General features: G+C 41.4%; 1 long non-coding RNA gene across 1 annotated transcript in view; it reads left to right on the top strand.

Moving 5' to 3' along the window:
• Positions 1-9288, top strand: part of LOC129418934 (uncharacterized) — a 69702-nt gene extending 60414 nt beyond the window's left edge. The window contains exons 4-6 of the long non-coding RNA XR_012357721.1: positions 6895-7112; positions 8490-9063; positions 9150-9288. This is a non-coding gene — a long non-coding RNA (uncharacterized lncRNA). The remainder of the gene's footprint in view (positions 1-6894; positions 7113-8489; positions 9064-9149) is intronic.
• Positions 9289-22837: the final 13549 nt, after the last annotated feature.

The following is a 22837-nucleotide window of genomic DNA, read 5'->3' as shown; positions in this document are numbered from 1 at the left end:
TCTCCCTCTCAACGCAATCATCTGTCATTGTTATTATTGCTTCGCCTCTTTCGGCTTATTGATCATATGATGAAGGGTCTTCTAGAGGAAGAGGAAGAGCCACCGTGGCTCCACACATCTAATGGTTTTCATTTTGCTGCTGCGTATCTGCGGTGCAGGTTATTGATGGTTATTTTCAGTCCCTCAGTCACTCCATCCATTTAGTTTATTTTTCAGTGCAGCTGTTGATCCGTTGTGCTTTATCGCCACCCACGCCCAGCCAAAATTCACAGCAGGCAGCATATACAAACATTCAGACTATGTACTACATCCAGTTGATATTTTTAAGCTCATTTTCAACTTGTATGTGATGCTGGGTGTGTGATGGAGTGATAAAGGTGCTTGAACGTATAGCAAAAGATTTGGAACATTAAAGCCTGTGCTAAACATCTATACATTTGTATTGATTTGTGGCCTGTTTTAGTTGTTTACAGAAATCATTAAGGTCAGGTTACCCAAGTGACACAATATCTTAACTCTTTACCCGCCATTGATAAGTTATCTTGTCAATTAAAATAAAACATTTGCATAAAAAAGTGTTCCTGATGAGGTTTTATGTCAATCTGTAATACCGCGATTATTAATACCACACTTAACCAATAAAAAAACTGAAGCAAAAAAATTATTTACTAATTTTAAACTCTGTGTATGTTTTGATAATCGTTTTGAATCTGATCTCTAACAAAATTCCTTTACAAAAATGCAATTGTTTTAGTTTTTGACGCCCGAGTTGAAAATTTTGAACTTTGAAATTTTCGCGTCACATTAACCAATCAGGAGCCCCGCCGGAGTCACTCATTCAACATGAAGGAACGCTTGATATTGTCCGTGAACAGTCACCCGGAGCTATATGACACCCGGAGCTATATGACTATATAGCTATATGAAGTTCTGGTTTCTATAGAGACAGGAATAAAACGGACCTTGCTTGGAAGAGTGTCAGTGAGGACATTGGGCAACCTGGTAAGTTGAAAATACACATTTCACTTTTAAATCACGTGACGTTTATCGACCTGCGGCATTCCCGCCATTTTTTAAACTACTTTCCCCCTATAATAAGGTGACCAAAAACAAACTGGTAACTCTCTCGATAAATGCACAATCAACATCAGCCATCTTGCAAACAAAACAACCGCATAGCACTTGCCCCTCCACACAAGAAGCGGAATTCGCCTCTGACGTGCGTCAAATGCTTGCTTTTTCCACGCGTCTACTTCGCTCTAGACCCGTGAATGCATTCACTGTTCAAGCGGCAAACTAGGCGAGGTAGATGCGATTTTGATGCCTCAAACACGGCTGGTGTAAACGCAGCATAAGAGTTTCTAAGCAGAGAAAAAATATAGATAGGATGAAACTTTTTTAAGTTTTGTTTGTTTGTTTGAAAGCATTTATATATTTTTTAAAGAAAAATTTCCAGGAAGGCATTTTGTGAAACTTTTGTGAAAAATGCTGGGGGCCACCTTTTCAAAAAATGGCTGGCGGGGAATGAGTTAAAGGAAAAGGTCACCAAAAATCATCATTTACTCACTCTCACTTGTTCCAAATCTGTATAAATGTATTTGTTCTACTGAACACAAATGAAGATTTGGAAAAAAATATCTGGTGCACCATTGACTTCCTACTATGGAACTCAATGGTGCCCCAGATCTGCTTGGTTTCAAAAAATGTTTTAAATATCTTCGTGTTCAGCAGAAAAAATCTGGAGGAACTTGAGGGTGAGTAAATGATGACAGAATTTTTATTTTTGGGTGAACTATTCCTTTAAGAATCAAATAGTGAGTTACAAAACATACAATTTTAAATGATGAAGTCTTGTTTTATTTTTAAGATGGAATTATAGTTTGATATTTCTGCATAGGTTTCCATAAAGGTCAATCTTTTTTTATGTGTTAATGTGTCGCATTCAAAAATGTGTTCAAAAGACAAACAGGCGAGCAATGGAAAACAAAAGATGCGCTTCAGTTGCCTTTGCTTCGTCTGTGGAAAATTAAGCGTGTTGTTTAATAGAGCTAATGATGTTTTAGCATTCTTATTCAAAGAGGATGGCATATGTGGCACAGCCGTGTTCACCCTAACTGCTTGTTTTACATGGGCCGGATGGAAAATTGTGAGTCAAAGAGGCCAGCGCTTGTATCAAACTGTGTTGTGGTGTGTCAAAGTCATGAGTTAAGCAGAACTAACGGGGTTAAAAGAACAACTTCCCTTTCTTGAGGGTAGCGTGTGGGAGGAAGTCGAAACTCTAAAGTCTGCAGCCGTGCACTACAACCCAGAACAGGAGGTGGAAAAAGCGCATGCGAGCGTCAGCAGTACACAAGCCTGTGTTGTCACTGAATGAGTTGCAACCGCAGGATTGTTTTTAAAGAGCCCTTTTTTCTCCCTTCTATTGCAACGTGCCACTGTTATCTCAGTGTGACAGTTGTGGCTTGAACAGCGGCGATACATCCCGACTAGGAAAGTGAGACACCCTATCTTGACAGAAAAAAGCCCACAGACCATAAACCACATGCGAGCAGCCTCTGTACTGCAGCGCGCCTCGACATCAAACACTAACAAGTTGGAATAACATTTTGCTTGGGGAAGCTGCTGCCGGTGGCCTCGCCGGTGCTGGAAAGCTGATTTAAAAGAAGCCAGATTTATTGCTAGACCTCGGTTGCTGGTAAACCGCATTGCAAAAACAACAGGGGGGGTGTGGGTCTGATTGTGGATGCTTGATGCATGCAGACCCACAATTTTTCACTTCAATTTTCTCAAACCTTTTTGTTTGCTCTCTATTAGCAGTCAGCAGGCTCATCCTCATGGGAGATAGTGAATGCTTTCAATTTTGAGGCTGTTCTGAATGCGAAAAAATAAAGCTTTAGCAGGGCATCTGACGAGAGAAAAAGAGTTCTGGGCATGTCTAAGTGTTTTCGAATATGCTGACAGGGAGGTAAATTATGCCGAAGGGAGGAGTGGATGTGTCAACTCTCTGTGGCTGGGACACAACTAGCTCTCTGACAGCATGGGGCGCAATGTTAGGCTCCACACTAAATTCCACTTACGCTAACTGGCAGGGCTGTCTGTCGTCATGGAAACAGCCAAAATTTTTCACAACTGACCTCCCAGCATTTCTTGCCAAAGTGTACAGTTTACTACGCTTCATAGATTGCTATCTCTTTATCTGCTTTAATCTATGCCTCTTTCTCTCTCTTCACACCTCTTCCACTCACATGGTTTCTATCCAGTCTGATATGATAACAGGAAGTCAGAGCAAGAGGGCCAATGAGATTCAAACATCTCAGTGCACAAGTGTAAAGATCACGCACACAAGCATAAACATGTGCATTGAAAATTGCAATCGTGCCATTGCACGCAAGAGCCTGTTCTCATCCGCTATCGCTATCGTATGCGCCCACACAAAACCGAGCGGCTAAACAGACAGCAGGCCCTAATGCGATAACTTCTCACACATGTCTGAACACAATTGCGGCTTTGCTGGTGGGACAGCGACTCATGCACACCATCTGAGATGCATGTGACACACAATATTAAGCGATTGTGAAAAAAGAAAGCGAGAACAGAGTAGTTTAACTACACCACACGAAAGGAAGTGGCATGGAAAGTATGGTTGGGGTCTTTGGGTTGGGGTGTAGGTGCCTGTTTATTGTGTTACAGAATTGAGGTCAATGCATGTGAGTGCTCTAGTAGTATCACAGAAGGGTAAATAACATTACATTGATTCGTCTTAACCTCATGCTTAATGTCTTTTTAAATGTAAGGTTACACACAGAATTTGAAGAACACTTTAGGTATTTGGAGATATGTCCTTTTACTGCTGCTTTCAGTGGTTTTTAAGTTGCGGGTCCTTGCGAAACGCACAATGCGATGTTCTTGAGCTTGAGATTTGAAGTATCTTTGTAACATGAGGACTTGTATGCCAATATAGGTCAGAAATGTTACTTGGAAATCGAAACGTTTCTATTTAGATGCATCTCTAAGGATGAAAAAGTAGGTAGTGGCTGGAAAAGGCAGCAGAGGCTGCTTAGACCACCCACATCGTGACGGAAGTATAAATCGGGCAGCGTGTGGTCTGTGTGAAATGAAGCCTCTAACCAGATAAGTCTGTGCTTTCATCAACCACATTAGAGGAACCTACATCTGCAGAACATTTCCGCCTTCATACAACTCAACAAAACTCTCCATTTAGACATCACAGAGTTGGAAATTAATGAATTTATTGATGGTAATAGGAAAAAAAATGTGGTTTAATGTCCGAATGAATGTGCAGGGTGTTTTTATCCAGTTGGTATCATGCGTACCCTTTACACTGTGAAAAATTAAACAACTTAATTATGCAAGTCAATTTAACCTACATTTTTAAGTTTTGACCTGATAAGTTGACTTAACTTAAGAAAAACAAGTTGAAATTGGAAAACACTACCGTTTTTCAATATTTTACTATGTTCTTACCTCAACTAAGACAAATGAATACATACCAATCTTTTTTCAATGCGTACACTTAATCTTTGTACAGCGCGTGGTGAATGTGTTAGCATTTAGCCTAGCCCCATTCATTCCTTAGTAGGCTTAGGCGGTAATACGGTAATATGGATCTTAAAATAGCAAAGGTATCGGTTTCAATACCGCCACACCATCATAAAAACAATGCACTTATATAGCAGAGAAGGATCAAATATTAAATATAATTTTTTTAATACCTAAAAATGCGTATGCATGGTGAGAGGGCGGGAAGATGGCGAGTCGCGCACCGAGTGACCTGGTCTCGATAAGAACACAACTTCTGGAGTTTGGCAGTATTTCGGGTTTGGACCGAACGAGAAGTGAGAGGCGGTAAATACCGACGACGCAATTTGCAAATTGTGCAACAAAAAGGTGACCGCAAATCGGCCTATTTGCGCTTTTTTATAAGCTTTGTTATTAAAAGTTGTGTGGGCGGTGGGATTTAATTTAATTGATTTGTATGCGCAAAATTTTTTTCTGGATGTTTATGTTAATTAAATTCTGTTTGACTGTTGTATTTGCACTTGTTATAAACTGCTATTTGTTGCATGTTATTTTGTTATTGTTTCAGTATTAATATTTGGTATTCAGTTTCTGAAGGGTTTAGGCACAAGCCAACAGTTTGGTGATGCTGTCTATACGACGGTAATATCGTATACCGAGGTAAAATAGGGAGGAGGTTTGACGGTATCAAAATTTGGATACCGCCCAAGCCTATTCCTTAGGATCCAAACGGGGATGAATTTAGACGCCACCAAACACTTCTATGTTTTCTGTATTTAAAGACTGTTACATGAGTAGTTTCACAAGTAAGTATGGTGACACAAAATTAAACGTGGCGATTTTTTAGGGAGATAAAAATGAGAACTATATTGTATGGTGGAAGAGCACTTAGTTTGCAGCACTTCGACCTCGGCGCGGTAACATCATCACTCCTGACTACTCCCTCTCTCGCTTAAACTTCCGCCATACAATATAGTTCTCATTTTTTATCTGCTTAAAAAATCGCCACTTTTTATTTTGGGCCACCATACTTACTCGTGTAACTACTTATGTCTTTAAATAGGAAAAACATAGAAGTGTTTGGTGTATCTAAATTCATCCCTGTTTGGTTCCTAAGAAATGAATGGGGCTAGGCTAAATGCTAACACATTCACGACGCGCTGTACAAAGATTAACTGCACGCTTTGAAAAAAGATAGGAATGTATTAATTAGTCTTAGTTGAGATAAGAACATAGTAAAATATTGAAAAACAGTGGCGTTTTCCTTTAAGTTAAACTAACATAAAAATATATGTTGATATGATATAATTTTTTACAGTATTGTCTTCAATTATACAAAAACAATCTCATTTACGAACAGGTTTTGCGAACAATCTTCAAACTCAAACGATTGAATAAACCAATGATGCAATGTTTCCATGTATAGATAGCTGGCTTACCTGTAGTTGCTTGCTTGTACATTTTTGTGAGAAAAGACACTTATCCATAGCTACTAGCTTTTTCATCTAAACTCTCTTGTCATTGGCAATCAATACACAGCCATGATTGTAGTGGTTAAGAGGCCCTTTGTTGACATGCTGAGACCTCTCCTATTTTTTTCTTCTCAAGTGGCCACACCGCAGTGTTCACTGTATTGGATGAATGGCCAAAGTTCAACCCAAAGTGGGCTGAATGCAGCAAAGAGATGAATTATGGGAGCTCAATGTCTATGCTGTTTTTATCCTTTTCGTATTTCATTGATTTACAGCAGCGAGACGGGCTTATTGTCCCAGCCACTAAAAATAACAGAGAAGGAAAACAACAACAGTGACACGGCAATGGTATTGATTTTAATGGCCGGCCGCAGTCTCCCATCCGCCCCAGGGTGCTTTTTATCGAGAGCAGTAAAATAACAAAAGAGATGGGCTGGAAGTTTTCCATGTATACCAATCAGAGTTTATAAATTGCTCCATTACCTTCATTTCCCTTGGTTACTCTGGGAACATTAGCAATTATTTTCTCGCGGGCTTCGCCCATGAAACTAATAATCTGGTGATTTAGTGCCTTGTGGCATAGTGCACCCTCTTCAGCCTGCTTTAATCCATTCATCTTGCCACCTGTCAATTTGACTTTTGCGGCGACAAATTGCTTTTCTGAGTACATCCAGGAGAAAATGGGTCAATAGGTGTCTTCATGATCAGTCTAAAAGTAATTTCTCTTAGAAAAAGAGCTCGGAGCCCTAGGCAGAATGAAATAAAAATATGTTTTGCTTTATAGATCCAGTCTATGTAAAGATGCTTATGTATTATATGTGTGTCTCTGTGATTATCTGTGAACATGTGGCCACAGCAGCTTATTTTTGTTCTGTTAGTACAGTAGATGGATAGCAGGCTGTAGAAGTGGAGAGGGCAGCTGTGGTGTTGTGGCTACAGCATGCTGTCCCATTAGTACACCCATGGGAAGGGACAGACCTGGAGGACAAGAAGACAAGTCTGGATTAGCTCATAAATCACAACCCAGGGGACCCACAAGATGCTGTGACATCATCATTCAGAGACAGACCGCTGGGCTGACTACATACTCCCTGCTAGTGTGTAGGTTGCATGCATCTTGTTTTAAAACACTACTGCATTGCTTTCAGTTGAATGGATTTCTTTTTGCATGACAGGGTATACAGGGTTAAATTTAACATTTTGTCATTCCTAAGAATTAAGAAATATTAGCAGAAACATTAAAATAATTACTAAGAAGATTGAAGTTGCTTAGCCAGGAAACTATTTTTATGCTATTAAATTAAATACATTTTTGTGTAGTTCAGTGTTATGCTGCGTTTACACCAGCTGCGGTAGAGGCGGCAAAAATGCGCGGTTCGCGCATAGTTGGACGCTTGGACATTTGAGTTTACTCGCGTCATTCGTGCGTGTAAGCCGCGTGTGAAATTCTACTCAATCAAGACATTCACGCGGAAATCCACGTCATGGGAGGGGCTTCTATGACTCTGCTGAGACTCCGAGCCTCATTTCCTGTAATCACGTCACTACTACAGCAAGGTCCTGATTGGTTAACGCTGCGCGGAAATCCGCCGAAGTTCAAATTTTTCAACTTGAGCGTTTCCCACGGCAAAGCTCAATTTGCGCGGAACGTGCCATGCCTTCCGCGCCATTCGCGCGTACCGCACCGCAGAATGCCTTATCGCGTCTTTGCATTGACTTAACATGTAAATCACCCACGCTTGCCGCCTCTACTGCGGCTGGTGTAAACGCAGCATTAGAGCATAAAGGTACAGTGTGTAGATTTTAGCAGCATCTAGTGGTGAGACTGTGAATTGCCTCAGTCCACAGCTCACCCCTCCCTTTTGCAACGCAAAGCTATGGTAGACACCACAGGAAAACACGTCATCGTCTGAGACAACGTACTGGCGAAACAAGCTCTGCAGTTTGTCTGTTTAGGGCTACTGTAGAAACATGGTGTGCAAAATGCCGACTTCCATGTAAGGGAACCCGCGGTGTATGTAGATAAAAACGGCTCATTGTAAGGTAATAAAAACAATACAGTTCATTATGTAATGTCTTTGTACACCACTGATACTATTGTTATGTATATTATATTGCATTTCTGTCAAGAGATCCTCCTTAAATTTACACAATGCACCTTTAATATAGCTTAGTGCCAAATGCGTCAATTTTATCTACAGAGAATGCATTTGTTGAATAAGAATATATAGTTTGTACATTTTTAGGATTTGGTTAAAAATGCTAAATATTATTTTGGTCAAATTCAGAGAAGCCTTTCGGTGAAAGTTTATGTCAGAGTTTAGTTTAGTTTAGTTCTTTGACTCAGAGAGTTTGTCTTGAAGATGATGTGTGGGATGTGTTTGTTTTTATGGAGGCCTCAAATTTGTCCAGTTCTCTGTGATTTCAAGCCTGTAATAAGTCTTGTGGCTCTCTCTCTCTTCACACACACACACACAGATCTGTGGTCACGCAGTGATCCAGCATTGGCTGGCGGCCCTGACCTCAGCTCTTCCCAGCTGGTGCATGGGATGGCGGGCACTGCCAGGCCGCAGTTATACCTAAATGGGCTGAAAGCGCAGACACCGCAATGTGCCCGTGTGTGTGTGTGTCCGCAGCGAAAAGGGGATGTGGTTGTTTCACCAGGGACCCTGCTATACCAATGCCACATACCGGTGCAGGCCCACCCAAGAGCTCCAAAACACCAGTAACCCAATTACCCACCCAGCACCTGGCAACAACGCTGCAGTGGCTTGGATCGTGGCTGTGCATCAAAGGTAAAGAGCTCTACCAAATGTGGTGCTTTCTGTCCGCTCTAATTCACGTCAACTCCAAAGCCTCCGCGCTCACTGTAACAGCAGCGCAGTGCTGAGGGACGAACGCTTTGTGTTTAATGAAAGCCGACACCTCACTCTTAAACCCATTGGCTAGAGGTTGATGGAGTGGAAGAGTGCTTCTCTCCAAGGTACTGCAGGCCCAGATCTCTCATTGAGACGTCTCAAGGCGCTGGGGGCAGAAACTGTGTGTCACCCAGGTCAGAGTCACCGCTTTCTCTCTGCCCTTTGTTCCTGTCATATTCTGTTGATAAAATCTCTAAGACTAAACTGTACATTTGCACAGGATCTGAGATGCCCTGAGGGTCAGGCTTATCTGGAGATATCAAATGGGAAGAATCAGGAGTCAAACCAGCTTATATTCTGTGTTGTACCGTGTCCCACAGCCCAGCTGTTTTGTGTGACGGTAAATGCAGATTTTGTGCAACAACAACAATGGGGGAAATGAAAAAGAGAGAATGAAAAACAAAAAGTAAGAAGAAAAGGGAGGTAAAAAGAGAAAAGAAAAACAGAGGTTGTAATAAATATTAACAGCTGCCACAAGTTTACTGTACTAGAGACTCCCACATGTAGGATTGTCTGTGCAATCCTTTCTGCACGCTTGCAAATGAGTGTTGACTAGGGAGAGGAATGTCTGTCTGCCTCTGGGTTTCAGAGGAAATGCTTGAGTGCTACTTTTTACATCTTGCTACCATATGAAATATGACATCGAAATAGAGTCTGAACAGGAATGAAAATAAGACATCACAGTCTACATGGTGCACATCTGAATAGGTCCTGTGATCTCTGTGCCTGTGGAATTATTATAATAGTCCGTGCGCTACAGCCGAATCAATTGCAGAGCCGTAGACATTGCACAAAACCGCAGGGGCCCAGGCACCACTCAGCACCACCGCAGTCCCAAATACAGGGCAGTCGGCTCCACGCTAAACCCCATGTTAAGCGGCTTCCCGACCTCAGCGCTAGGGGTCAGGAGCGGGAAAAACATCACACAAGAGCCACAATTACAGCCCTCAGACATGAAAAGTGTCTCTTTTTATTCCCTGACAGGGCTCCCGTTGTTAATTGCCGGTTCCGCGAGCTGCGTAAACAAACAGGCAAGCCGGGCTCTGAGTCTGTATTGGCTTGCAGCAGCAGTGGTTGCGGTGGTGTGGGGAGATTACAGGATGCAGCCGGGGCTGCGGCTGCGATGGCACACAGTTCAATCCACTCTGGGCTTCCGTCACGTTGTAAAGTGCTCTCTCTCCCTCTTCATTACTCCCTGACCATCGCTCTCTCTCACTTTTATTTCCCTTCCATTTCTTTACCCATCTCTGTGTGTTTGCGGTGCTTTCTAATGCGAGCATCGCTATTGCTTTTGTTCATGTGGGTTACCCTGAGTATTAAAATTCAGTGCATAACTCCAACCGCACTGTTTGTGCTTTGGACGTGACTGATAACCTCAAATTGGATGGCTTGTTGAGGAGAATTGTGGTATTATTTTTGTAAGTGATTTGACTTTTGTCTGGCAGACTGTGAAATGGGTGTGGAAATACAGTAGTTTTGAATCACAAGACTTGAAAAGCGTATCTAGCTCTTTTGACCTGAGACCAGTGGCCTAGCATGTGTGTGTCTACTTAACCAAAAGTGTGCAAAACCTGACATACTAGCAAAAAGAGCCATAAAATACTATAAAAATATATGATCCTACCCGTGAAAACCCATCTCAAGTCATTTTTGTGTGATTTAATGTCATAAAATCCTACATAATGTAAGGAACATAAATATAACTTTAATAGTAAGTGAGTAAGGCCATGTCAAAGATTGAAAACAGTTATTAAAATCAAATCTCATTATTATATTATGAGACTTAAACTTTGATTTCACAAGCGGGTCATATATAGTAAATAAAAACAAAATGTGTTCTGTTAGGTTAAAGTGTGTCTTAGGGTTAGGTTATGGTATTTATGTGAGCCAATTGTCTCAATATGATCACATTAGATAGAAGAATTACAATCCAAACATGTTTGATTGCTCCATTATGTTAAAGGTGCAGTGTGTAGATTTTAGCGACATCTAGCAGTGAGATTGTGAATTGCAACCAACGGCTCAGTCCACCGTTCACCGAAATGCATAGAGAAGCTATGGTAGACGCCACAGGACCAAAATGTTGTTGTCTACAACAAAATACACTCTGTAGAGCAGTTTGTCTGTTTAGGGCTACTGTAGAAACATGGCGGCACAAAATGGCGATTTCCATGTAAGGGGACCCGTAGTATATGTAGAAAAAACGGCTTATTCTAAGGTAATAAACACATAACAGTTCTTCATACACCACTGATAATCAGTGCTGGGGAAAGTTACTTTTAAAAGTAATGCATTACAATATTAAGTTACTAGCTCAAACAAGTAACTAATTGCATTACTTTTTCATGGAAAGTAATGCTTACGTTACTTTTAAGTTACTTTTGCGTTACTTTTTCTTACTTGGCTGTGGCTTGATCTCTTTCAGACCTTGCAGGTGTTTTTTATGACTAAGAAGTTCTCCATTCAGAAATTGCATATTTCCATTGCAAAAATGTCAAGCTCTGTCCTGCCATCTTCGTTTCTGATTCAAACTGTTCCCACTCAGGCGCTCATGCATAGAGTGCGTAATTTTACATTAATGCATTCAGTTTAATTCAGTACATTATTTTTTTATCTAATAAATTAAACTGAAAAGTAACTTTTTTTAAAAAGTAACTCAAATATTTATGTGTACATTTATAAAGTAATGTGTTACTTTACTCGTTACTTCAGAAAAGCAATATCATTACATAATGCACGTTACTTGTAATGTGTTACCCCAACACTGCTGATAATATAGTTATGTCAATTTGATTGAAAAGTTACACAATGCACCTTTAAAACAGGTACAAATTTTGTTGCATATTCATCTTTTAAAGGTGACATATCATGAAAATCTTACTTTTTCTATGTTTAACTGCTATAATTGGGTTCCAGTGCTTGTATCATCCAAGAAAATGTGAAACAGATCAACCTAGTAACTTAGTTTCTCTGCAAGCATGTAAAAAAGTAGGTCATTAAAATTTGGCTCCCCTTGTGATGTCAGAAGGGAATAATACCACCCATTAATCTACACTACCCAACCATGTCACTGCCATTTAGTGCAGATATCAGCTAGTTTGGACACACCCAAAAACAGCACATTTTTGCTCACACCTACACTATAATAAATTATCTATATGATATTTTGAGCTAAAACTTCACATATGTACTCTGGGGACACCAAAGATTTATTAGACATCTTAAAAATATCTTGTGAAATGTCCCCTTTAATGTTTAGACATGTCTTGACTCCACAGCAAACAGGGCGATGTTGCCTTTATTGTCACAATACTTATGGAAGGCACTGTATGTATATACATGACTCATCATGACGCTCTGAAATAGTGTGTGGTATTTTAGAGTAAACCGCAATGCAAATGTACAATACAGGAACTTACATTACAGGAAATATATAGCCCTTCAATTAGATATATACACACACACAGATGCACACAAACACTCACACACACACATATATACACAGCATTCCCTAAGCGGCCTCTGAAATAGAGATAGAGGTGCAGCTGGAGCACCTGTCTATGTTTGTCTCCTCTCCCCTCCTAAGCTGTGCTAATGAGGGGGATTTTAATTACTGATAGCGTGTCCCTATCCCTCTGCTAACTGTACTCGGCTTCATTAACCGCCATCAACAGGAGAATGCTGTACATAAACACAGCTCATTACGGCTGCCTATCCTCCCGCTCAGCTCGCCTCATTTTTCTCTCCTTCGCTCTTGCTTATTCTCCTTAGTGGTTCTCCTGTGGGATGCAAGGTCACAGTCGAGGTCAGTCCGCTCTTATATTAAGATGCAGTGAGCTCAGAAAGTGATGTTTTTGTTTGTGCAGAGAGTATTTCAGGGAGCTCTGGAGGTAGGTCAATATTTGTCCCTGTAGAGGTCACGTGACTGTACGACCAGGAGAGATTCACCTTGATATAGAAACTTGGTTGTTGCTGAATTTTCTTATGAAATGTCACATAGCAGTTTGAGTCCCTGTGGCACGTCAGATAATATGGATTAATTTGCTTTTAACACTTCAGATACGCCGGCATGAGTAAGCCTGGACCTTACACCCCCCCACGCACACCTTACTCTGGACTGCTCATTGGACCTGAAAATGTATTTTCACATTTTAGCCAAAGAAAGAGAGAGAGATAGAGAGGAAGAGTGCTTGGTCAGACCTCTCGGATACAAGCAGACAACAACCCTGTTTTGCGCCCACCCTTTTCCATTCTCCATCTTATTTTTTCAGTGTTCCACTTACATACGCGCTCACACACACACACAATGCTTTTTAACACTTTATCAATCTGACAGACACCACACACTGAGTGGGTAGCTGTTATGCATCACATTTTTCTTTTCTATTATCACCCAATGAAAAAAAGAACACGTGTGACAATGAGTAATTTCACTTTCATGACATATTAATGACACTTTATTTGTGTCTGTGTTTATATGGATGTGCATATATTCAAATTTTGCACGGTACTTTATGTAGCCTACTTTGAGTCTAGCAGTATGGACTGTTTATAATGTGTAAGACCTTTACTGTTTACGGTTGTAAGATTGCACACCGGCGTGTAAGATTGGAAAAATGTCAATAAAACAGTTGGTTTTAGTTACATTTGTAAATCCGTTGCAGTGGAGTAATGCTTGGAAATGCTTGTATTGATTAGCTTGACCTTTTTCATGGCCCATTTTCCAGGTAAACTGATATGTTGTTAGCAATGAAATCTCAGCGATAAGCCTTATGGGATATGTTGCCATGTGTGATAGCAGTAAAACAGGTCTTGGCTCTGGAACAAATGATAAATGGGTCTACGAAGAAAGAGAGAGAGAGAGAGTTCATGACATCATTTCGCCCTCTGGAACGTGAAATGTGTCCGATGTAAATGTAATCATTTGCCATTCTAATTACTCTCTAACCAATCTGCTTCTCCATCTCTTTGGCAGAGCGATACATTGCGCCCATGTTCGCAGTCATTAGGCAAAAATCGCGGTCATATCACAGGCCTGGAATGTCGGCCCACGTTTTTGGAGCTTCATGAAAATCTGTTGGACCGCGGCACTAAATCCTGCCCGCCACACGTCATCAAAGCCTTTAATGTTGGCTGGCTTAGGCGAGCACACTGTAGCAGGTACACTGTGCTCTTTGTTTACCCTCTTCTCTTACCAATCTGGTGCACAGATGGCTAACAATTATTTCTCTGTGTGCTCATTGCTGCTGGCAAACTACCAGCGTGCTCTGAGATTGGTGTAATCTTTTATTATTTATGATTGTCTTAGATTTCTGGATCAGTATTTGAGCACAATCTGTTGAATAGCTGAGAGGAGCGAGTGTGGGGGGAGAGGCGGAGGAGTAAAATTGAGTGTAAACAGAGCCGAGCGAAGCGAAGGAGCTGGCGTAATGAAGCTGTGATATCGGGCCCGTTTAAACGCGAGACACACTCACGAATTTAATCCCATTACCGCACGCTAAATATACAATTTGTTTTAAGCTTGCCGTCGGTTGTGTATGTTAATAAGCGGAGTGCTGCAAGCGCTTCCAGAGACTTTTGGAGGGCACAGGCTAATAATTGGGTTTCAAAAAGAATGTAAATTAAAATCCTCATTTAAAGAAAAAATAAGAGGCTTAGTTTTGCACTGTATGCATTCATTTGCATCGGCTTCTTTTTTTACTCATATATGATTCATACCGCCTTGTAATATTGGAAATTTAAATTAGCAAACATAATGGCCTCATTCAGTATCGATGAAATGCAATGAGAGTTCAATATTCACAGCACGGCTATTTTTGTTTGTTAAACGATTGGTCGGGTGAGATCAAAGAGAGGAGAGCCGCTGCGTGAAAGTGTGCGTCTCGGATCAACGATCAATGTCATTTCCAGTTGATTGTTTGAAGACCCACCGGTGCTCGCATCGCAGATCTTTTCGTCCCAATGAGTGATCATTTTCGAGAAAAGGCCAGAGTTCCAGCTGGAAGCCTCATCTCCTGCCAGAAATCCCACTTTATCCATCGATCTGTTGTCCTACGTAAAGACATCTCTCTTTCTCTCTCACTTCCCTGTTATTCTTTTACCCTAGTCGTCCTTCTCGTTTTTCTCCTCCTCTCTCGCCGTATCACTCTATTACATTCCCTCCCTATCTCGCTCTCTCGTTTTCAACTTAATAATGGAATGGAGTCCCCCCTCGGAGGCGGCGCGGCACCGCAGATGGAGGAGTAATTTTTTTAGGGAGCATGTGTCAGTCAGCAGCTATAGGAGTGCTTGTGCACAGGCAATTTTGCCTGGAGGAGCAGGGCTTTATTGCTTTTGTGGCAGGAAATAAGAAAAGAGACTCTCCATGGTGTGGAAGTCATGAAATTACAGTATCTTGGAAGAAAATGAATAGGGGCCGTGTGAAGTAAGCGCCAGCCTTTGTTCTGTGAAAGTAGCATGCACTGACTGCCTGAGTCGGTCCAAGCACCACCAATTTCCTTCCTATCAAACCGAGTGCATGGCGGCTCTGATAAAGATCAGGTGTGGGATGGATCGAAACGCCAAAGATACGTATACAAATTCACAAAATAATTTGGCAAATTTTTCAATGCACATTATTTATGCATTTCAAAACATGAGATCTATCGGTGTGTTCCTGTGTAACTCCCACAAGTGTGGTTTGGCATATCTTCGAATCTGAGGTCTTCTGGCTCTTGGAGCATGTGGCGCAATATCTGTTATTACCATAACTGTGTTCTGTGCTTGTAATACATCTTCATAATCACACAACACTACTGTTGGCCAGACAACTGATAACTTAATCTGCCTCCTAATCCTTTTCAAAGCATCCTCTGGCGCTGAAAGCCTTTGCCTCAGTGACCAAATTTCTTAATATTACTTTAATGCATTACTTTACATAATTCGTTTTGATTTGTGGTTGTTTGTATGCAGTTGGCAACCTGCTGAGTGCTGGGTCAGGTTGACTAGTCAGCCATTCTTTCATTGAATTACAAGTCAATTTGAGAAATGAACTACTATTATTTTATTTGGAAAAAGTGTTTAAATTCTTTAAAATATGAGTCACCGTTTATCATATGAGCTAACATCTGTATGTTTCTTTTGCTGTGCACTTTTTATACCCGTTCCCATGGCAACTACGTAATGTACCTTTACAAATAAATTTTAAATTAAGCTTTCCTAATCAAAGCTTTGAAAATGAATCTAATTTGTTTTTATTAAGCCTTGACGTACATATGTCAAAATAATAATAGCATGCCTGTGTGTGTGTGTCCACATACTGGGTAACAGACATAATGGGATTCACTACAAATGACAGTCTGGAAGCGAGTAGCAACTGTGCTGGAGATAACAACATGTAGACAGTGCTCCATACCTGCGGCGAGTCTCCTGGAATAGACACACATCTAGCAGAAGCATATATAAGAGCAGACAGCATGTTAAAGCTGCTTCTTACATAGGGAGGAGCAATTCAGGATAGGCATGGGGTCCGCAGCCGTCTTATACTGGCCTCTAAGGTCTAGAGTCACTTTCATATACATCTCCAGTGGCTGGCACAGAAGAATGACAGCACCCCTGTTTCATGCTTACATATTGAAGGGTGCTACTTTGGTTTCTGGCACACTGATGACACGGTGACCCAGTCGACCACCTGCAGCTTGCCCTGAGGGTAGCGTTCTCAGCTGCAAGACTCAAAACTCCCCCTCTATCTGCTCAGACAAGTCTCCCTGTGATTGACCCACAATCCACTGGGCTTTCAGTTCCCATGGCAACAGATCTCTATGCAGTCTTGAAGTGATCTACAAAATAATGCACATCAACGTTCCTGTAATATGCTCGGCTGTCTCTCTTCCAGCAGCTTGGAGCTCGCAGACGCAAGCAGACATACGCCTCGCGCACACGCGCTGGAAATCTGTCAGACAATTAGTTTTGCTTAGATTCATCATCACAGAACTGTCAGGCACAAAGCTTACATCAATCACACTTCATTGATTTTATCTAACTGCTACCACAAGAAACAAGACTTTCACAGATGTACAACAGATAGTGTTGATTTGTGTGAAAATACAGGAGAGGGGGATCGAGTCGGAATCTAATTAGAATCGGATTAATTTGTAAGGAATTTTGCCCTCACGTGGCCATAAACTAACAACTGATGTTTTAAATTGTTTGGGGGAGGAGTGTAAAAAAGATTCCCCGTTATTTAAAATGCTGATTGCATCATTTGACCCCTGCCTTTTCCACTGTCCTTTCAAGGTGTGGTTACTTTACACCTTCATTATAGCCCACTTTGTTCTTCATCCTTTGGCTACAATTTGGTGTAGGTTTACAACCCAGAAGAAAATAGGAAGAAAGCTGTTTTATTGCACCTTTTTATAGTGTTGTAACTAGTATTGTTGTAAATATTAGCACATAATTATTAGTAGTAGTGGTAGTAGTAGTAGCAGTAGTAGTGGTAGTCTTAAGGGGGTCGCACACCGGACACGCAGCTCCGCGCCATTCTAAAAAAAAATCAAACACATTATTTTCTATGAGTATACGCACACGTCGCGTCTAGGACAACTCGGAGGTATTGTAAACTGGAACTGCACATTAAATAGCGCAAGCTTAGTCAGTGTTTACTTCAAAATGCTAAATATACGTTAGCAGCCAATGCTAAACAATGTGGGTGGCGCAACAGGAATTTGAGCAACTTCCTGAGTCAAAGCTGGGCGGCACGGACAGGCGCCACCTGTTGGCGCCGGTGTGCGTATACTCATAGAAAACAATGTGCAACTACGTAATATACCTTTACAAAGAAATGTTTTGAATTAAGCTTTTCTAATCAAAGCTTTGAAAATGAATCTAATTTGTTTTTATTAAGCCTTGACGTACGTATGTCAAAATAATAATAGCATGCCTGTGTGTGTGTGTCCTCATACTGGGTAACAACATAATGGGATTCACTACATATGACAGTCTGGAAGCGAGTAGCAACTGTGCAGGAGATAACAACATGTAGACAGTGCTCCATACCTGCGGCGAGTCTCCTGGAATAGACACACATCTAGCAGAAGCATATATAAGAGCAGACAGCATGTTAAAACTGCTTCTTATATGGGGAGGAGCAATTCAGGATAGACATGGGTTCTTTTTATAGTGTTGTAACTAGTATTGTTGGAAATGCTAGCACATTATTATTAGTAGTAGTAGTGGTAGTAGTAGCAGTAGTAGTGGTTGTCTTTCGGTGGGTTTACACCAAACGTGAAGCGTGCTATCGCATCGCGTTGCTCGCTCTAGTTTACTTGCGGGATTTAACTTCATGTCATGCAAATTTTTCGCTCGAGTTGAATATTTTCAACTTGGGCGAAGATGCGTTTGAGGCGAATAGCGCATGTTTTAACCGCAAACGCGCCGCCCATATCACGTCATTCGCATCGCCCCACACGAAGACGCACTTGATAGCGTCTTTGCATTGACTTTGTATGTAATCTACTCGCGCAAATCGTTGAACTCGCATCTGGTGTAAACCCACAGTTAAGGGGGTCGCACACCAGACGCCCAGCTCCGCGCTGTTCTAAAAAAATCGAACACATTGTTTTCTAAGTATACGCCTTCAGGAAATTGCTCAAATCACTGTCGCGCCACACGTCGCCACTCACATAGTTGAACATTAAATAACATCATATTTGTCCCAAATCATTAACGATTAACATTGGCTGCTAACGTATATTTTGCATTTTGAAGTAAACGCTATCTGACTAAGCTCGCGCTATTTAATGTGCACTTTCGGTTTACGATACCTCCGAGTTGTCCTAGACGTGACTCGATGTGGCGCTGAGCATGCGCGTCCAGTGTGCGACCCCCTTTATTAAAAGCATCTGCTTAATGAATGATTGTAAATGTATTATATTTTCCTGTATTGACTGTAACACAGTCATCCAATAAAACCAAGTGTTAGTTTGGGTAGTGCCTGATTTCAGTAGAAGGACAGTAGTGTGTGAGAGAGCCTTGTTGATCAGTGAGGAATAATAATGACACAACACCCTATTAAAGTCTCCCTCCCAGTTACTAATCCCCCTCTGCTTTAATGAGAGTGAACGAATCCAGCAGAGACGGAGCGCTTCATGCTCCGGGAGTTCAAAGGAAAGGCTCTGGGAACTTTAGCGACTCTTTGTGAAATTGATGTAAATGCCGAAGTAAGTGTCGCTAGCAATTATCTGACGGTGTTGCTCTGGACTAGTCTGAGTAAGATGTGACTTGGAGGAAAAAAACAGATAACAGAGGGATAACAGAGGCCCTTTATTCCAGTACGGAGGGGACCGTAAGATGTTTAGAGCAAAACAGAAATCGCTCGGCGGGATGACAAAAACGTATTCTCGAGTGCCATCATCTCTTTGCTTTGCGGTTAACCTGAAGCTGTGTGATTTTTGGGTGCTCTGTATTAATGGATTGCTAATCAACAATAGCGCAGGAGAGGCTTTCAGTGGCTTTTTGTTGCTAAGAATGCCTGACAGGAGGTCAGACATCAAGGGTTTGATATCACACAGTCTGCCAGCCTGAGCGGAATAAATGATGGCCGTTACCATTATGGGGGAGGAGAGGCTTTGTAAATGGGAGCATACAAGCCTCTTGACAGATGAGTCAGTCGCCGCACACAATAGTCATTAATGCGGCTGTGTTCTCGAAAACGGGATTCATTGTAGCATTTTATTGTCTCGGGCTGAATAGCATTAACCCTTGCCATGAGGATAGGAATATACTCTCAACAGATCGTCCAAATGAGGGAAAAATGACCATCTGACTGGTAGTGAAATATTAGCAGGCCGGGAGGAGTGTGTGTGAGGCATCGCTGTGGCCGTTAGGCCCCTGCTAAAGCCAGTGTAGACAGGGCTATTGATTTTTACGACAACACTGTGAGGAGGTCATTGTGGTTGAGAGGTTTTGGGGGGGATCTTTACTGTTCGTGCTGCCAGCTCTTTACCCTCGGCAGTTCCAGCAAATTGGCGAGGCAGCTGTGTCTGTGAGACGCTTGCGCGTAACAAGATCTTCACAAAGTAAAATCAATGATTGAGAAAGATCGTGTTTATTGCAAGCGCATGTTATTAGTGACAACCACAGAAAACAATAATGGGAGTAATGGAAAAATTGGTGGATGCTAGTTGTTATAAAAAGTATGATGAATGAAAATTAATATAAAATATAAAATTGCAGCATTTTGTTCTCATAATTTGCAAAAAAAGAAAGGGAATGCATTTCCGTTTGCTTGCAGCATGTTGCGCTAATGCCTGTACTTGAGGTCTCAAGATATCAATGAGTGGCTGTTGATGTCAGAGAATTAGAATTTCAGAGTAGTAATTGGCTCTGTTTCCCCACTGCTGGCTGCATTCAGCGTGGACCCGAGCCTCTGCCAACGGCTCCATCCTTTTTTGTTTGGCGACACTGTTCATGTCTGCATTTGTCCCTTTTGATAAGGCCTTTCATCCTGTTTGCATTGATTACAGCCCGACGAGTCATCCTGATACACTGTGGCCCATTGAATTCCCTTCACCACACACTGGGCCCATTGTGGTCTTGGAATGTGTGTATGTGTGCACTTGTGCGCTCTGTTCTCTTAGCTTTTTAGGTACCAAGCACAAGCATGACAGTGCCCTAAAGATGGTCCTGCAGCACAATACTCGCTCATCTGCAAAATAAGCCCCCACATTTTCTGCTCCGTGAGCAGAAACCTGCGATTGAATACGATGGAGAGCGTGGCGCATTATTCATTTATGGGCTGGGAGTTTACATTTCACCCTGGCTTTTTATGTGTGTCCCATTAATGACCACATACTGAGCAATCTGCATAAGGCACCAATCGAATGGTGATGGATGCCGTTGCACTTTCTACAATTTATCTGTGCCTTGTTTTCAAGCATTAATGGAGCTTACAAGATGTATAGCCTCCTTATGAACTGGCATTACACACTGTATGTTTAACAACAGCCGAGCTAAAACAGGGAAGAATGCTATCCTTTCAAATGGCAGCATGGGTTGAAGGAAGAAACATCAAAACACACAGCAGTACCTGAATAACTGGAATATGTGCACACATTGTTACTGTATTTAATTTGTGTGTGTGTGAGGGCTAGGTGGGTGTGTGGGAACCGGGCATCGGCACAGGTTGAGAGCTGGGCGGGTGATCCTTGTTCTGTAAAGAATTAAAAACACCTCTGCAAATAGCGGCATGTGTAAATTCGGGGGGTGGGAGAGTTTCGCAGTGGTTGGAGTTTCCGTGTAAATAAACAGTGAGGAGGTCTGCAAGGGTGGAGGGGCTCTGGCCTTTTCCCTGGGGTTAGGCCCAGTCTTTTGTTGCTTTAAATCCAAGCACTTTACATCGAGGAGGATGGGGGGTTGCCTGGGAGAGATTAGCCTGCCAACTCTGACACCCACACGCATACATTCTGCTGTTTTCTCAGCCAAAGGAACAACACCGATAAGCACCACCTGATTTTTTCCCTCAAATGGATGGACAGAATCAAGAGTAGTCTAACCACAAAACCTGACGTGTGTTTCTGTGCATGACACCCCCAATTCCAAACCAAAACCACAGTCCATAAATACAACAGCCTTCACATCAGTTTTAAGTAGTCCCAGACCTGGAATAAACATTAAGCAAATTCATGGTGCATTGCAATTTTTGAAAATCTACAAGACCACCCTGATGTTTACATGTTGTAGATTATCCACAGTGGTGTATTATAAAATAGAAAATATTTAAATTCAGGAATAAGTATATGATTGAATACAAAACAACAACAACATACATGTTTACTAGTATTAGCTATTTGTTCATAGCAACATGCAATATTATACTATACCTAATAATAACAAGGTGGTAATTGCCGTCTAAACAGCAAGTTAATATTTGTTTATAAACAAACACGATCAAACAACATTTCACTTTTGAATTGCTTTTATAAGAATTATACCTCATATATTATATGTAATGATGTGTCATTGTCTAAATATTGCTGTATTGAAATCATCAGTAATAGACAAGCTTTTAATAACCATTAAGGTCGTTTAGTTTACATATATTTAAATGACATTAATATGACTTTATTGGTACGTGGGTAACATGTGATTTTGAGTGAAGGGATATTTTTATATTAAGTGTTTGCATGCTCCTTTGCTCCTTTGTTTTATGTAAGGCTCTCATTACCACGTGGTAGTAACAGATTGTTTGAACTGGAAAGAAAAGCCATTGGAAGCTAATTAAGCAGCCATTGCAGGCACCATTCACGGGCAGAAGAGCGAGAAGCACAGGCATTTGTCAGCGCTTGACCCCGCGTGGTATTGATTGACAACCAGCCTTCTTGAATGACAGCCTTAACCTTTGTCGTCCAATTGCAGTCGAGAGAATATGACTACCGCTTCGTGATTGGGCGAGAAGCTGTACAGCCGCAAAGGGAACCCACGTGGGCCCAGCAGAGGAGACTGCACAGGATTGGGTGCTTCTGAGCTCAGACATGGCCGATGTACACGGAGATCAAACCTGAACAATCATCTTATTCCCAACGCTAGCTATCCGTCCTTCGTGATGATAGCTCATATTCTTTCAGATGAACACGTCGCGGAGCTAAATTATATTATTATCGTGACACTGGCTGGAGAATATCGGATACTTTGTGATTTAGCATGCACCCTTTTGTCCATTTAAAAAAAAAGTGTTACAATTTACTTGTGCTGTTACTTGCTTTTTATAAGCAATGTGAAGAAATTAAATGATTCCTTGTTAGAAAAATGAAAATATGTATTACATATTTTTTCTTTATAGTCTATATAATTGGTCAACTGTTTATATAACCGTAATAAAAACATTAATCTGATATTATCATAGATGTGTATTAACCTACTGTACTTCCGTCA

This window comes from Misgurnus anguillicaudatus, chromosome 15, assembly GCF_027580225.2.
Source record: "Misgurnus anguillicaudatus chromosome 15, ASM2758022v2, whole genome shotgun sequence".
NCBI lineage: Eukaryota > Metazoa > Chordata > Actinopteri > Cypriniformes > Cobitidae > Misgurnus > Misgurnus anguillicaudatus.
The sequence above is the reverse complement of the archived record's forward strand: the minus strand, read 5'-3'. Positions and strand labels throughout refer to the sequence as shown.